The following is an 18,824-nucleotide window of genomic DNA, read 5'->3' as shown; positions in this document are numbered from 1 at the left end:
CAGCCTGCGGAGGGGGGCAGGACCGGCTTGAAAGTAGCCTTCAACCTAAAACTGAAGGACGAGCCAGTTATCCAGAGGGTTTCAGTGCATTCCAGGCAAAAAGAACAGCAGCTGTGAAAATGCCTGCAGGCCAGAGAGATGGGTTAAGGAAATGCACATGGTTTCCTACGAATGACCAACTGAGGGACAAAGTGAAGGTTAGAGAATAATGGGGGTGAGGACAAAAGTGAGGTAGAGAGATGGAGACTTTCCCCAGGGCTTCGTCAGCTAGAGCAGGAGTGTGCACTTCATGTTACAGGCTGTGGGAAATGACATTGCTTGCCAGGTGCAAAGTGAAGTGCAGAGAATGAGATGGGAGCTGGGAAGCCAACTGGGAGGGGGCTCTGGACCTGGTGACTTTTGAACTTGGCCTGGCATGGTGTGACACATTTTCCCTTTTCCTCTTGGGCCTTTTCTGCTTAGCCAGTGTGTGCATCAGCGACGCTTGATTGCCCGACTCTGGTGGGTGGCTCAGTGGCATGCCAAATGTCTCAGGCCAGTTGCTTCATTCCAGATTCCTTGGCTGTGCGGAGCCAGGGCTGGGATGGGAAAAAACCGCATTTGCAGAATCACCTTATTATTTGCATTATTTATTGGCTAAGGCTGGATCGGTGGGACCAAGATTGGTCAACCATCAAGAGGAACGAGGAGGCAGGGTTGAGAAGCAATAAACTTGATATTACTGGGGTTTTAGACCAAGGCTTTTCTGATTTATTCCGTTTCCTGTGTATTTGTTGAGCACTTGGCAGAGTACAAGGGACACAGGATCTAGTCCGCTGTTACGGAGCCCATGATCTGGTGGGGAGAAAGTGCAGTCCCCAAAACCATTCCGACTTGGATATCTCTGACAGGGCAGCTCAGGGCTCCTTTCCTCTCAGAGAGCTTTGTGTTGTCCCCAGCCTGGGTGATGGCCCTCTCATGTGCCCACTCAGCCCCTGGGCTTAGCTCTATTGTGGCTCATTTCACTCTGAAATAGCAATTACTTTTCTTTGTTTCTTGTCTTACTTCGTACATAGTCAGGGTAGGGACTGTGAATTGGATCCCTGTGTATCTAGTGCCTGGCATAATGCCCAGGACATCACAGGCTTCCAATAAGTTTTTGTGGAATATATATGACATTATGTGAATCTACTCCAGCAGTTATCATAAAAAGCTATAGGCATGCAGAAGAGAGAATAGTTAAAAGTGCCCTGGGTAAGTTCAGAAAAGCTCTTCAGAAGAGGTAATATAAAAATCGTGCCTTTAAACCTGAGAAGGAGCTCTCCAGGAAGAGAAGTTAGAGGCGGGTGCTCCTGCAGGGGAAGGGGGGCACATGAATCGAGGCATGTCGAGGGACACTGCTTATTTTTGGGATGTCTACAGTGTAGACCCAGGGGTCACAGAGGCCGGGTAGCTGAAGCTAGACTGAGAAGCCCCGAGTGCCCTGGAAAAGGATAAGAGTTTAAATGGAACACCCCTGAGGCAGCGTGATGAGATCTAGATTGGGAATACTAACGTGAGGGAGTAATAAAATGGTTGGGGGTGGAGGGGATAGTGAGGTGGCCACTGCATCAGGCCAGGCTGGAGGAGGTGGCGGCTTGGATGAGGTCGTTGAAGTGGGAATAGGAGCGAGGGGTCTGGGGCAGGACCGGAATGGCTTGGTTAGCAACGGGTATGTGGGCTCAACCAGTTGGAGGAAGCCAGGCTGCTCTGAGGCTTCCAGTTTGGATGACTGGTTAAGAAAGACCACAACTGATTGGTAAGATTTTAGTCTAATTTCTGGTGTGATTACTAATAGATCCTGAAAAACAAAACAAAACAAAACAAAACAACAACAACAAAACAGTACCAAGGAGAAGGGGATGAGGAGAACGATGAGACCTGGAAGAGTAAAAAGACTCCATCAGCCTTAATGCTCAAGTCATTCAGACAAAAGCCCAAACTGCATTTTTATTCCTTTTTGACAGATAATCTCTTTACAAGGACGAGGTAAAAATAACACTGAATAGCTGTGAAATTCTCGGTGCCCCTTGGGGAAACAAAGGTGTACATAAATGGAATACAGTATCTGCTGGGTGAGTCATCAGGGTTATTTTAAGAGAGATTTGTCACACGGCAGTGGGAGGCAAAGAGGAGCAGAGAGATGAATCCGTAATGAGAGAGGGAGAGAAAAGAGGTACAAGAAAAGGTTCTGAGTGGGAATTGGGATGACTGTGAGGCGGTGTTTGAGGACAGAGGGTGAGGGAGGAGGCTGAAGGGACGTTTCTTTGTTCTTTCTTTGGGAGGAACTAGTAAAAAATTGGGACAGACTGCTGAGGGGTGGAAGGACAGAGGAGTGAGCTGGAACCTCAGCCGAGAAATAGTTGCCCTCCCCCAGCCTTCCAAAAGAAATTTCAGGCAAATCCAAGTGATGCATATTGATTTCTGTCACACCGTTTGCCTAGAGTAGTTGCTAAGGCTGTATGATCTGCTTCCTCCCCAAACCTGTGATTTATCAAGGTGGAATGCTGAATGAGATATTTGGGAGGAAGTTTCACATTCTGGAGTAAGGAAACAAGACACATGGCCAGACTAAGATGGTCTTAATCAGAACCACCAGACCCTGTGTGAGGGACGACTGGACTCCATTTCCCTGAAGACTGGATGGGGGAGGGGAGTGTTGGCAGACCAACCCGTCATAAGCACTGGGGGAAAGACAGGAGCAAGGATCTTCACGTGATCTCTCCCCCACTTCCTCACTCTCCCGGGTAGATACTAGCATGGTGGTTAGGAGTCTTAGCTCTGCCTGGATTTGTATACTGGCTTTACCACTTACTATATAGGTGAGCAAGGGAAAATTTCTCAATTCCTCTGTGCCTTAGGCTGTCTCATTCATAAAATTGGAATAATAATAGTGCTGAAGATTATTGTGAAGGTTAAAGCAGTTAAAACAGGGCTTGGCACAAAGTGAAGGCTCAGTAAATGTTAGCTTTTATTATCCCTAGTGGGTAGGGTGGGAAAGGATGTGGTAAAATGGAGGGTAGCTGGAAAAGGAATAGATACACTGAGGATGGATAAGATTTCCCGGAAGCTGACATTTACTGGTTGAAACCTCTGTCTCCATCATTTAGGCAAAACTGGATTTAATTTTCTATTTTTTCTCAATAATTACATCTAACTTATCAAATCATAGTGTGTTCTATGGAGTACTTGTACCAGGAGAGTCTTCATTTAAAAAAAAAGAAGAGACTATGGTCGAATGCATTTAGGAAATAATCATCCATCCCCCTTTCTCTTGGAGAATCATGGCGACAGCTTGTCCAAGTCTCTGAGAAATGCTGTGAAAGGGACAACCGGTAAACCTCACTTATCTCTCTGTGTCCTCAAGTTAACCTGAATACAAAACTCCTTTCCATAAACTATTTATTAACATCCCAGGAACACCTACTGAACATAAATTCTTCCAAAACATTGGAGACCGAAAACCTACTCAGATCCATAATCTCGGAAGAACAAATCTACAATCCTTTAACAGCATCACCATGACCGGAAAGAGGAATCTACTCCAGGTCAGCTCACTTCTTGTCTCTGTAACCTGGTGGAGCCTAGAGTGCCACTTTGGAAATGTCTGTTATTCTGGATTGTGTGTGTGTGTAGGGGGGGGGTGAGCGTGCACCCACGCACACACACACACATGCATGTGAAGTGTTCACAGAGTCTTTGGCTTCTTTATGTTGTAATTAACCAGGTACTGCCTAAAGCATCTACTTACCAGCCCTCGTTGAATATCTACCATGAGTGAGTGTCATGCTAAGTACTTTGGGGCCAAAAGGGAATACTTTAAGGATTCTGAACTTTCCTCTTTCAGTGGCTTTGTGGGTGCCCTTCATTATTCCTGGAGTGTGACACTCTGCCTCCGCTTTCCTCCTTCTCCAATCATTAGTGTCCATCTCAGATGCCACCTCCTCTAAGGAACCTCTCCTGTTCTTCCAGTTGGATCTCATCTGTGGCTTCTCTAAACCCCTGGGCTTTTCTTACACCATTCATTTTACTCTGCTTCAAATTGTAGATATTTGTGAAGTTTTTATCCCTCAAAAAATTGGGAGTTGTTGGCAGCAGGGACTGCATCTCATTCATCTCTGTATTTCTTGTAGTACCAACAACAGGACTCTCCCATAGTCTGTGCTCAACACGCAGTTGCTGAACTGGAACTGTTAAAAGGAACATAAGGTATGGTCCATGTCCCTTGAGTTGTTCAGATCACATTTGTGGAGATAATACCTACACGAGAGGATATAATGACGACAGAAGGTAAAGGTGTGTGGTCATCGCTTAGTTAATGGAATGGACTGACTCCCCTCCAGTTGATTGGTTGTGGCTGCCTGACTTTCCGTATTTGATGAGACCTTGAGGCTACTTCTTGGCTAGTGGGAAGAGTGCTGTGGTCAGTTATTGGTGTCTTCCTTGTGTTATGAGCTCACCGGTGGCATGCATTCAGATAACGTGGTGATACTGGTACGGTCAACAGTGCATAGGGCTGAGAAGAAGCAGGTTACTGTGGGCTGTTGGGGTTGGTTACAGAAAGCTTGTGCCATGGATAAAGATATTTCAACTGGACCATGGAAAAGGAGTAGGCTTTAAAAACCAATGGGGAGAAGTGATATAAGATAAAAGGTGTGGTGGGGTAAGAAATCAAGATATTTTCGTGGATTATTTCATTACTTTGCATCTTCTAGTAGACTATAAATGTTCTGAAGTCAAGGCCCATTTTTGCTCTACTCATGACTGTATAGCAATGTCTGGCCAAGTGCCTGGCACAATGCAAATATATGCTAAATGATCAGTGAGTATGGATACTCAGCAGATATTGCTAAATGATCAGCGAGTATGGTCTGGACAGTTAAGATGATAGGATGAATGCAAATGTATCTTAGGAAGGTTTCTTGAGACTGGAGAATTAACTTTATCTTGAGTTGTTTTGAAGAACTGATCTTATTTAGGGGACAACTTGAGTTCCATGGAGATGTCCGTGGCATCTGAGTGCTATATCACACAGCTGGATTAAGGTAATTCATTTAGATCCATTTCCCATTCCCATTACCTCATCACAGCACCACACACCTGTACCCGTACCAGTAGGAAATGTAAGTCTCAACAAAGTGTGGATGTCCAGACACATTTCTGGGCCTGTTCAGTTGAGGTGGAATCTCCTGGGTGTCTCAGGTTCCCAGGGATAGAGCACTTTCTCCTGTCACAGAAAAACAGGCCATTTGTGAGTTGGGCTTGCTAAGCCAGGACACACAGGCATGAGCAGAGAAACCTGCAGCATGAATCCTCTCCTCTGCTCTCATGGTTGGCAGCTCACTTTGGGAAGAAGACTCACTTCATTCCTCAGGACAATTCCATGAAAGAGCTGTGCTCTTAGACTTCCATGCATGCATGTCCGCATCAAAATGGGTTGAGAGAAAAAGTGGATATTTATACATCCATGTCATTAACTTTTCACCTGGGCAAAATATAGGCCCTCATGTTTAGTTTTCATTGTAAACAGATGAGGCAAATATTATTAGTGTAGTGTCATGATTGTTTTAATCACTTTTGTGATTATTTTTCTGCCTTGATTGGAATTCTCTAACTTGTTGTCTCATCACAGTATTAAAATTTTGTGGCGTGTTTGGAAGAAGTTGTCTTGGGTTTCAAGGAATCACAATTACTTAAATGTTTTGATGGACAACAGCAGAGGAATCTAATGGTAAGTTGGGCTATACCTTATTGAGACTGACAATCCTTTCACATTTGTCCAAGAAACTGCTCTGTGTATGTTTTGATTAACACTTATATTTACATGATTGACTGTGAAAATACTAAAATTTTATATTCCATGTAATAGATTTGTAATGTTTGGTAAAAAATACATTGAGAATGAACATTAGATTCTAGAGTTGTTTAATGTGGCTGGAGTTGTTTCTTGATCTGATAGTGGTTATACCAGTGTGTTTAGTTCATAAATGTTCTCTTAGCTGTTAACTTATGTCTATGTTTTGATATGTGTGTTTTAGGTCAATAAAAAATTGAAATAAGTCATCATTTAGTTCTTTCTTTTTCATCAGATTTAAGGCTGGAATTCGTTAAGAATCCACAAGAGTTAAATTTGACAAAATGTAGAGGTAGCAAATTGTTTTAATGGTGGAAGGTTTAAGGACACTAGAAGTGGGAGAAGGTAGCTTACTTCTCATCACATTCACCTTGAACAATTAATTTCATGGAGTTGATATAACATTAATCATAATCACCAGTGTGATTTTAATAATGAAGAGCATCATAGCTAAAGATGAAAGATTAAGGGTTTGGAAATCATTTTCCTCCTAACCAATGAAGTGTTTCTCCATCTATCTTGTCCAAAGCAAGACCAACAGACAGAGAAAAATTGCATAAAAATGAAAAGATGCCAGGACACCATTGATGTATACCCTTGGCATATTATCTTGATGCCTTGATAGTAAGAAACAATTTCAAATGCCTCTGTTTACAAATGTCCTTTTTAGAACATTTTTACTTGCATTAATTCACTGAAGCTTCAGAGCAAAAGACAGGTGAGATAGGGTAGGAAGTTGGGAATTGTAATGTTTCAAATGAGGAAAAAGAGAAGTAAGATCTTATGCTAGGCTGCACAACCTAGGTAACTACTCAGCCAGAGCTTCTGACTCTGGTCCAGTTCTGTCTTCTGTGTTCTTTGAGTATTCTGCATTAAATATTTATTATATAAATGTGAATAAAGGTTGTCCAACAAAAAGCACCCACAACCCTTTATTGAGTGTCCATTCCCTATGAAGCGGAGTGCTGGGAGGAGAAGAATCCATAAGTGCTTTCTAATTAATTGCATCTCTCCCTCCAGCCAGGTTCTTTGCTTTCTCACGTTTGTTGGGGTGAGTTTGTTTTTTTTTTTAAATAACTACAAGCAAAGCTGCAGTAACTCTTGCATTAATATTTTCTCTTAAGACACTGGTAAACACCCCATGTTCAAAGCTCTGGTAACCTGAATGTGATACAGAAGTCCATGTTTGATGATGGGAGGCAAGTCATCCTTAATTAGCACAGCTAAACCAAGGGCCTATGAATAGATGGTCAATCTACAAGGATCGTGTGAAGGTATAATGATTTCTAACTCTAGCTACTACCAAATAAACATGATGTATTGCCTCATGCACAAATATATAGTGGTTTTATTATCCTATGTTGAAAAAGGATACATGAGTGATTTCAGGGTTTGGTCCAAGAGGCTTCACAGTAGATCTTGGGGGAGGAACTTTAGAGATTGCATAGGAATTTACTGCAAGGTATTTAAAACTATTCTGTAAAGATAGCTGCAGATTTTGGATGAAAAAGCTTATCTCCTTTTTACTGCTACCCCGTGTTGGTGTACAACGGCAAGCCTGGAATTCTAATCAACTTTTTTCCTCTTGGGCCATGATGGTGTCAAGATGCATTTTTTTAAACCATCATGTTCAGTTTGTGCTGAGCCCCAAACTGGAGTTGGGATTGGTTGGCGGCAGGGTACTAACTTTCACTTCTAGTGGTAACCATGGTGATGACTCTCAGCCCAGGTTACACGGCAAATTCCTCTCCTTCACCTCCTGGAACTCTGGAGAGAAGACTGGGGAGCATATTCTTGCTTGTCTTTCTGAGTAATGGGTGGGCTTTTTGGAGGAAGTGCTGTCTTCTATATAGCACCATCTCCATATTCAGAACTTACAAAGGGTTGGACACACCGTGGGGGCGTGGAGGAGAAGTGGATCATGCTCCCATTACTCAAGGTGCCATCTGTCCTTTCTGCTCCTTTCTTTTCTCCCTGGTCATTAATTAATATGCTCAGAGCATTCTGGTTTCATTACCACGTCCACAAGTACATCTGTATATTTGGAATATTTCTAAGACATAAAGGAAGAGATAGAAGGAAGAAAACTGCAAAAACAGAGTCTCTTGACATTAAGACGAGCTTAGACATAAATAAGTATTTTATTCTTTCCTTGATTACATTTTGTGTGTACAACGTTTGAGCAAAAAAAAAAAAAAACCAATTTAAAAAGGTATCGCTATCCTCTGATTACACTAATAAATCACATGGATTGCTATGAAGCTGTGTAATGTATTATGTTCTGGAGAAAGGAAGTTTCTGTGATGAATTGGTGTCATCTATCTTACATATTCTTGCCCTTCTAATCTTGATGTTAGATTGGATTTATGTAAGTACTTGGAATTTCTAATTTTTCTGAAATGTGTTTATTTCAAATTTTAGGATAAGAACGTTGACTTTTTTACAGGATGGAGCAAATGTGAGAAAGCCAAGATATCACAGCTACATTTCTTATTCTTGTATAGATCTTGCTGATATATACAGACTCAAAGAATTCAAAATTATTAAGACCATTAACTCCGATTTAAGAGGAACAGATTAAATAAAACTTTGTTCAGTGGGATCCAGTTTAATTGTTTTTCTTGGGAGTCTGTAGTGATGATGACTCCATGGTATTGGAGTCAGACAGCCCTGGTCTCAAATTCCAGCTTGCATAATCAGTGGCTGTGTGACTTTTACTAAACTGCTAAACCTCTGTGAGCTTCATTGTCTTCCCCTATAAACAAAATGACCCAACTTACATGTTGATTGTGGGAATCAAATGAGATAAATTGATGAACAAAACAGACAATAGACAAGGTCCCTGTCCTCATGGAATTTCCTTTCTAGGCAGGGAGGACCACACACACACATGCACACCCCAATTGAAATGTGTCAGGAAGTAATGAGTACTATAAAGAAAAATAAAGTAGGGTGAAACGGTAGGGATGATATGGTGGGGGAGGTGAGTAAAGAGTGGTGCTCTGCTTTAAATAGTGTGGTCAGGGATGTCTTCTTTGATAAAATCTGGGAGTTCTGAATGAAATGAAAGTGGCCATGAAGGTATCTCAATGAAGAATATCCCAGGCAGGGGGAGGAGTCAATGCAAAGGTCCTGAGGCAGGAATAAGAGTGTGAATAGGATTGAAGAGCACAGGAAGACCTGTGTGGCCAGTACTGATGAGTGAAAGGAGAGAGGGGGAGTTCAGGAGTTCACAGAGCAGAGCATGCAACACCATGTTGGCCATAGAACTCAGGATTTTATTGTGAGCAGAATGAGGAGCCATTAGAGATTTTTGAGCAGTTATGATGTTTGTTTTATATTTTGAATGATCCCTCTGTCAGTTGTGTGAAAAATAGATTCTAAAGAGTCACGGATGGAAACAGAAATACCTAGCAATGGAGTTTCTGGATGTTATTGTAAGCTTATGTTCAGTGTGTTAAGAAAGTGAAAAACTGCTTTACAAAGATGACTGCATCATTATACATTAATACTCAACAACGTGTGAGGATTCAGGTTTTTCCATATCCTAAACTTGTTCTTACCTTTTTTTTTTTATTATGGGCATTCTGGTAGACATGACACAGTATCTTGTGATTTTAATTTGCATGTTCCTAATGACTAATGATGTTGAACATATTTCCATGCATTTATTGACCATCTGTATGTCTTCTCTGATGAAACATTAAAATATTCTACTCATTTTTTTATTTTTTTAAAGATTTTACTTATTCATTTGAGACATAGAGATACAGAGAGAGAGAGAGCATGAGCAGGGGAAGAGGCGGAGGGAGAGGGAGAAGCAGGCTCCCCGCTGAGCCAGGAGTCGATGTGGGGCTCCATCCCAGGACCCTGGGATCATGACCCAAGCTGAAGGCAGACGCTTAATGATCTGAGCCACCCAGTTGCCCCTCACTTTTTTTTTAAGATTTTATTTATTTATTTGAGAGAGAATGAGAGAGAGAGAGCATGACGGGGCAAGGGTCAGAGGGAGAAGCAGATCCCCACTGAGCAGGGAGCCCAATGCAGGACTTGATCCTGGGACTCCAGGATCATGACCTGAACCAAAAGCAGTCGCTTAACCAACTGAGCCACCCAGGTGTCCCTCTACTCACTTTTTAATTGGCTTCTTTGTTTCTTCATCATTGAATTATAAGAATGTTTCATATATTTGGGACACAAGATCTTTGTCATACGTATGCTTTACAAATATTTTCTCCCAATCTGTGGCTTGCCTTTTAATTTTCTTGACATATCTTTTGAAGCATAAAAGGTTTAAAATTTGATAAGGTTCCAAATTATTTGCTTTTGGTGTCATATCTAAGAAGTTTTGTTTCTTCCTAAAGATAAATTTAGCAGAATTTGATGATGGTTTGATGTTGGGGATGGAAGAAAAGAAGAGTCAAAGATGACTGAAGTTTTTGTTCTGGGCAATCAGAAAAAAATGGAGTTTTCATTTATCGAGTGAATAGAGATGGGGAAGGAAAAAATTAGGAAGTGGGAATCCCAAATTGTTTTAACCAAGTTAGATTTGAGATCCTTATTAGACATCCAAGTGAGAGTGTAAAGCAGGCAGTTAGATTTAGACACTTAAGAGTTCAACTCTTTGAGTTAGAAATATAAGAGTCATTGCAGAAAAAGGGTATTTAAAGCCATAAGCTGTAGGATATTACTTAGGGGATGAACATTCACAGAAGAAAAGAGTTCCAAGAACTCACTCCTAGAGCACTTCATTTATAGAAGTCAGGGAGAAGGACAGAAATCAGAATGGAGATTGAGAACGGGTGTCAAGTGTGTCAGATGAAACACCAGGGTGGTGTTCTGGGGCACAAGTGAAGAAACCTTTTCAAGGTACAGATACATAAGGGCAGTGGGACCGAGAATTGGTTATTGGATTTGGCAACATGAAGGTCACTGGTGTTCTTGGCAAGAACAGTATTAGTGAAGTCTGATTAGCATTGGGAAAGAGAGAAGGTGCAGAGTGTCCTTCCGGACGACTCTTAGCCATGATGAAGAGGTTACCATAGTGAATAGCAGAAACATGGGACAGTAGCTGGATGGAAATATGGGATGGAAGGGGGTTTCTTTTCCTACCTTCCCCCCCTCCTTCCTTCCCTCCCTCTTTAAAAATATGGGTGATACTACAACAGAGAGGGGGGAATTGATGCTAGGAGAGAGAGAAGAGAATTGTAGAAGTGACATCCCTGAGACTGTGAGAACTGAGTCCCAGTGAATACATGCCTATAGAAAGGAACATGGTTGGTTTATCATTGTAAATGCAAAACAGGTAGTTCATAAAGAGAGTTGTATATGGTGGAATATGGTGGCAGGAGTATGGGAAAGCTTGCTTCTGATTGATCTTTATTTTTTTCAATGTCAGTAGCTGAGAGGGGGAAGGAGAAGAGAAAGATATCTTTTGTTTGGAGAGAGAGAAGAAAGCAGAAAGCTGACACCCAGAAGAGTGGGAGTTATTGGACTAGAGAAATGTGAGATTGAAGGAGGGAAAAGGGGCCGGTGTGTAAGGGAGAGATAGTAATGATGGATCCTGGAATCCAAAGGCTAGTGAAGGCCTTAGGGGGTGATGGCCAGGGGAAAGGTGGTACAGTCAATGTGTTTGGGGTCATAGTGGAGTGGGGTCAAAGAATTGTTGGAATCAGGATCGTAGAATGAATGAGATACAAGATCGGGCGTGCGGGTCAGAAGCCACATGACGGATGAGATGCCATACTTTGGTGATGAGTGTCTAGCGTATGACCGTGGGAGTGAGGATCTCAGGTGTAGGGGGAAATATGAGGTGAGGGGAGAGCAGGCCAGTATTTGAAAACATGGTCCATATGGATATTGAAATGAGCAAGAATTATAGCTGGAGTAATGATAGGGAGGCAAACACTGGGTGTGAACATTTTCAAGTAATGAAGGTTAAGATCCTTTAATTCTGAAGACGGCTGCCACAAAGAAGGGTATTTGGCAGTATTGTCTCATGATCTTATCTCTAGAGTCTCTATAGGACAGGCAGAGGAGAGGGAGAAACGGCAGTTTGGAGGCAACAATAAAACACAAGGAAGCTTAATCTGTCTCCAGACCAGCTGTGTCTGAAGGGCAGGAGACAAAATGGCTATCACGTGTCTGGCACAGGGAAGGTACTCCAAGAAAGTTCATTCCCTTTTCAGAATCAGCAGCAGGGGCTCTCCAAACCTGCATGTCTTACTTTTTAAGTTGTCATTTGGCTTAGCTCAAGTCTGGGGTGGCTTGGCATTTCCACTACTTAGAATCTTCTTTTAAGGCACGTTCATGTTCTGTTCTGTTTTAAATGGACTAAATATTTCTTGGGACAAGGTGAAGCACAAATGCACATGTACACACACACACACACACACACACACAAACACACACACACACACCCGCAAGAATACTCACAAAGCAGCCAAAAACATGTCATTTTAGAGTTGCACACTCTGAAGGTGGGATGGTAGGATAAAGTTAGTTCTCTTTCTGTGGCTATGAACTTGCATTTTCTCTATGTGAAGTTACATAACTGTTCAAGGGACACAAACCCACAAGTGAGGCTTCTCTGCTGTTGTATTTGCATCCAGGCAGCATGAACTTTTCAGTTCTGATGTGGTCCTAGGAACAGGCCTGCTCGCTCTAGCCCTGCACCTATGCATGCAGCACCCGAGTCCCTTGCAAAGCCCCTTTCCTCCCCGTATTTCTGGGGATCCCCAAGAGGGCTCTTAAAATGACAATAAGAGCTCTGCTCCTCTCAGCTGTGGCTTCTGTTGTTGCAGCTCAGAGGCCCTCGTGGCCAGCAGAGCTGCTGGTCTGGGGAGTTGACAGGTGTGCTCTGAGCTGGGTCCTGTTTCTCCAGCTTGCCTGTCACCTCCTGGTGCAGGTGGCTTACCTGGCCCATGAGGCTCTTTGGCTGTAGGAATGAAAATGTGCACTACGAGTACGTGTAGCTGGGGGTGGGAGGGCCCCACAGGAGGACTGCTCAGCCCTGAGATATTAAAGAAGGTGGTCGTGCAGTGGGTATACACAGCCCCCTTTTTTCCTAGGCCCTGCACACGTCTATCCAGGTGGCTGAGATCACACAAGTTCCAAGCACCAGTTCTTATAAAGATTTCATGACTCCCTCCCATTCAGGGAGTCTGGTCATCACAGCAAAGTTCCTTTTTCCATTTCAGATTCCATCCCATGTTCCTGCAATCACACTGCAACATGACGTCAGCGACATCTTTCTCCTCATGACCGTCAAAACAAAGGGGTCCATTAGCAATTTCTGCTTGTATCTCAGAGCCAAGGATGGATTTGCTATATGCTTTTCCTTCCTTGTCTCAATTTTCCACCCCTCTTCTAGGCTCATTGACATTGTCATGAATCACTGGATGCTTGTGGTGGGGTGGGGGAGGGGTGCTATCACCTCCACAAAGGAGGTACATTTGGCCAGGCATCCCATTGTGCCTCTGTTCTATCAAATCAGATGATAGATTTTGATCTAAGCACAAACCCACCAGCTGAGGGAAAAAGTTATAACACTAGTATAAGGACTTCTGCAAAGAATGGGTACAACCTAGGAACATTCCATTTTCTATCACTATCAGTACAACTGGGCTAAACCTAATTTATTCATTCTGATATAGACCACAGAGCCTTTTCAATATCTGCTCTCACTTACTATACTCCTTGTGGGTTCTGTGTATCCAAATATGTCACAGTTATTAGAGTATATGGTTTTAAAGTATTTTTTCCCTCATGGGCACTTACAAATTCCTTTTCCCCCAAAAAACATAAAAAGTAAAACTTATGATTATAATAGTAAACCTAGAGAACACACAAAAGTAAAAAAGAGAAAACAGGGGGCAGAGCAAGATGGCAGAGGAGTAGGAGACCTGGATTGTGTCTGGTCTCAGGAATTCAGCTGGATAGGGATCAAACCATTCTGAACACCTACGAACTCAACAGGAGATCGAAGAGGAGAGTAGCAACGACTCTCTGAATAGAAAAGTGACCACTTTCTGGAAGGTAGGATGTGCGGAGAAGTGAATCTGAGGCGATACCCGGGAGGATAGACGGCGGGGGAGGGGGTCTCCTTGGCCGCTTCTGGCAAGTGCCAGAGCCGCGGAGCACAAAATCAGAACATTTAGGAGTCGGCTCCGCTGAGAGACGTCGCTCCAGTGCCTAAGCGGGGGGTGGAACCCTCGCAGGACAGTGTGGTCTCAGGACCCTCGGAGTCACAGAAAGACCGGGGGGTGCCTGCGTGCAGCAGAGCTCCCAGGTATCGGAGCGGGGAAGCCGGCTGCAAAGATGCAGCCGAGGCGCGGGGTCTCAGCTTGGGGTTGCCATAAACCGTGATCTGTGGCACAGTCGGGCCACTGTTCCTCCAGCAGGGACCCAACAAGCGGCAGATCCAGGGAGACTCCCCTTCCTCCCCTGGGAAGAGCCGTGCGGGAGCGCACCGCAGGGATCTGCTGGGTTTGGAGACTCCACAAGGGGTCGGGTGCCAGAGATAGAAACGCTCGGTCACAGGCCAGGTGAGCACGGAGTGCGGCCGGAGACCAGGGAGACGGGAGTGACTGACTGCTTTTCTCTGGGGGCACACTGAGGAGCAGGTCCCCGAGTTCTCGGCTCCTCTGGGGCAGAGATTGGGAGGCCGCCATTTTCACTCTCGTCCTCCAAAGCTGTACGGAAAGTTTGCAAGGAACAAAAGATCCCACCAGCAAACCCGAGCAGATTACTTAGCCCAAACCACCAAGGGCGGGGCAATTCCGCCTCCAGCAAAGACATCTGGGAACCACAGCAATAGGCCTCTCCCCCAGAAGATCAGCAAGAATTGCCAGGCAAGACCAAGTTTACCGATCAAGGAGAACGGGAGACCTCCAGCGCTAGGGGAATACTGCACATAGAATTCATGGCTTTTTTACCATGAGTCTTTAGTCTTTCAAAATTAATTTTTTTTTGAGTTTTTCTTTTTCCCTTTTTCAACCACCATCTTATCAATCCCTTTTTTTAAAAAAACATTTTTATTTTTCATTTTTAGTCATATTCTATCCCTTCATAGTAGTTACCCTTATTTTTGGCATATATATATAAGTAGTTCTCTCTTTAAAATTTTGAGATACAGTTTCTTCTGACAGATCAAACTATACCCTAAATCTCTAGTGTATGGCTTTGTTCTAGTTTCCTGCCTGATCACATTCTCTCCCCTTTTTTCTTTCTTTCTTTTTTTTTTAAAATCCTCTTCTTTCTTTTTTCGAACATCTTATCAATTCCTTTTATAAAATTTTTTATAATTTTCATCTTTACACTCATAGTCCTTCCCTTCATCATATCAACCCTTATTTTGTACATATATGTCTTTCTTTTTTTAAAATTTTGGGAGGCATTTTCTTCTAACAGACCAAAATACACCCAAAATCTAGTGTGTGGCACTGATCTATGCACCAGCCTGATCATATTTGATCATGTTCTGTTTTTTTTTTTGTTTTGTTCTGTTTTTTTGTTTGTTTTTATATTTATCTTTTCCTTTTTTCTTTCTTTCCCTTTCTTTTTCCCTGGCTTCAGGTCTTTTCTGATTTGTTTAGAGTATATTTTCTGGGGACATTGTTACCCTGTTCGCATTTTGTTCTCTCATTCATCTAATCCCCTCTGGACAAAATGACAGTCTGGAAAAAATCACCTCAACAAAAAGAACAAGAGGTAGTACCGTCTGCCAGGGACCTACTCAATACGGACATTAGTACGATGTCGGACCTAGAGTTCAGAATGATGATTTTAAAGACACTAGCTGGGCTTGAAAAAAGCATGGAAGTTATTAGAGAAACCCTTTCTGGAGAAATAAAAGAACTAAAATCTAACCAAGTCGAAATCAAAAAGGCTATTAATGAGGTGCAATCAAAAATGGGGTTGCTAACTGCTAGGATAAATGAGGCAGAAGAGAGAATCAGCGATATAGAAGACCAAATGGTGGAAAATAAAGAAGCTGAGAAAAAGAGAGATAAACAACTACAGGATCACGAGGGCAGAATTCGAGAGATAAGCGATATGATAAGACGAAACAACATTAGAATAATTGGGATCCCAGAAGAAGAAGAAAGAGAGAGAGGGGCAGAAGGTATATTGGAGCAAATTATAGCAGAGAACTTCCCTAATGTGGGGAAGGAAACAGGCATCAAAATCCAGGAGGCACAGAGAGCCCCTCTCAAAATCAATAAAAATAGGTCAACACCCTGACATCTAATAGTAAAACTTATGAGTCTCAGAGACAGAGAAAATCCTGAAAGCAGCTCAGGAGAAGAGATATGTAACCTATAATCATAGAAACATTAGATTGGCAACAGACCTATCCACAGAGACCTGGCAGGCCAGAAAGGACTGGCATGATATCTTCAGAGCACTAAATGAGAAAAATATGCAGCCAAGAATACTATATCCAGCTAGGCTGTCATTGAAAATAGAAGGAGAGATATAAAGCTTCCAGGACAAATAAAAAGTAAAGGAATTTGCAAGCACAAAACCAGCCCTACAAGAACTATTGAAAGGGGTCCTCTAAGCAAAGAAAGAGAGCCTAAAAGCAGCATAGATCAGAAAGGAACACAGACAATATACAGTAACACTCACCTTACAGGCAGTACAATGGCACTAAATTCATATCTTTCAGTAGTTACCCTGAATGTAAATGGGCTAAGTGTCCCAATCAAAAGACACAGGCTATCAGATTGGATGAAAAAACAAGACCCATCGATATGCTGTCTGCAAGAGACTCATTTTAGATGCAAAGACACCCCCAGATTGAAAGTGAGGGAGTGGAAAACCATTTACCATGCTAATGACACCAAAAGAAAGCCCGGGTGGCAATCCTTATATCAGACAAATTAGATTTTACACCAAAGACTGTAATAAGAGATGAGGAAGGACACTATATCCTACTGAAAGGGTCTATCCAACAAGAAGATCTAACAATTGTAAATATCTATGCCCCTAACATGGGAGCAGCCAATTATATAAGGCAATTAATAACAGAAGCAAAGAAACACATTGACAACAATACAATAATAGTGGGGGACTTTAACATCCCCCTGACTGAAATGGACAGATCATCTAAGCAAAAGATCAACAAGGAAATAAAGACTTTATATGACATACTGGACCAAATGGACTTCACAGACATATTCAGAACATTCCATGCCAAAGCAACAGAATACACATTCTTCTCTAGTGTGCATGGAACATTGTCCAGAATAGATCACATCCTAGGTCACAAATCAACTGGTACCAAAAGATTGGGATTATTCCCTGCATATTTTCAGACCACAGAGCTTTGAAACTAGAACTCAATCACAAGAGGAAAGATGAAAAGAACTCAAATACATGGAGGTTAAAAACCATCCTAGTAAATAATGAATGGGTCAACCAGGAATTTAAGAAGAAATTAAAAAATTCGTGGAAACCAATGAAAATGAAAACACAACTGTTCAAAATCTTTGGGATACAGCAAAGGAAGTCTTGAGAGGAAAGTATATAGCAATACAAGCCTTTCTCAAGAAACAAGAACGGTCTCAAATATACAACCTAACCCTACACCTAAAGGAGCTAGAGAAAAAACAGCAAATAAAGCCTAAACCCAGCAGGAGAAGAGAAATCATAAAGATCAGAGCAGAAATCAATGAAATAGAAACCAAAAGAACAGTAGAACAGATCAACGAAACTAGGAGCTGGTTCTTTGAAAGAATTAACAAGATTGATAAACCCCTGGCCAGACTGATCAAAAAGAAAAGAGAAAGGACCCAAATCAACAAAATCATGAATGAAAGAGGAGAGATCACAACCAACACCAAAGAAATACAAACAATTATAAGAACATATTATGAGCAACTCTATGCCAGCAAATTAGATAACCTCGAAGAAATGGATGCATTCCTAGAGATGTATCAACTACCAGAACTGAACCGGGAAGAAATAGAAAACCTGAAAGACCTATAACCACCAAGGAAATTGAAGCAGTCATCAAAAATCTCCCAACAAACAAAAGCTCAGGGCCAGATGGTTTCCCAGGGGAATTCTACCAAACATTTCAAGAAGAATTAATACCTATTCTCCTGAAACTGTTCCAAAAAATAGAAATGGAAGGAAAACTTCCAAACTCGTTTTGTGAGGCCACCATTACCTTGATCCCAAAACCAGACAAAGACCCCATCAAAAAGGAGAATTACAGACCAATATCATTGATGAACATGAATGCAAAAATTCTCACCAAAATACTAGCCAGTAGGATCCAACAGTACATCAAAAGGATTATTCACCACGACCAAGTGGGATTTATCCTTGGGCTGCAAGGCTGGTTCAACATCCACAAATCAATCAACGTGATACAATACATTAACAAAAGAAAGAAGAATCATATGATCCTCTCAATAGATGCAGAAAAAGCATTTGACAAAGTACAGCATCCTTTCTTGGTCAAAACTCTTCAGAGTATAGGAATAGAGGGTACATACCTCAATATCATAAAAACCATCTATGAAAAACCCACAGCAAATATCATTCTCAGTGGGGAAAAACTGAGAGCTTTCCCCCTAAAGTCAGGAATGTGGCAGGGATGTCCACTATCACCACTGCTATTCAACATAGTATGAGAAGTCCTAGGCACAGCACTCAGACAACAAAAAGAAATGAAAGGCATCCAAATCAGCAAAGAGGAAGTCAAACTCTCACTGTTTGCAGATGATATGATACTGTATGTGGAAAACCCAAAAGACTCCACCCCAAAACTGCTAGAACTCATACAGGAATTCAGTAATGTGGCAGGATATAAAATCAATGCACAGAAATCAGTGGCATTCCTATACACCAACAACAAGACAGAAGAGAGACAAATCAAGGAGTCGATCCCATTTACAATTGCACCCAAAACCATAAGATACCTAGGAATAAATCTAAC

Source organism: Zalophus californianus, chromosome 10 (assembly GCF_009762305.2).
Source record: "Zalophus californianus isolate mZalCal1 chromosome 10, mZalCal1.pri.v2, whole genome shotgun sequence".
Lineage (NCBI taxonomy): Eukaryota > Metazoa > Chordata > Mammalia > Carnivora > Otariidae > Zalophus > Zalophus californianus.
This window is presented reverse-complemented; position numbering follows the sequence as displayed.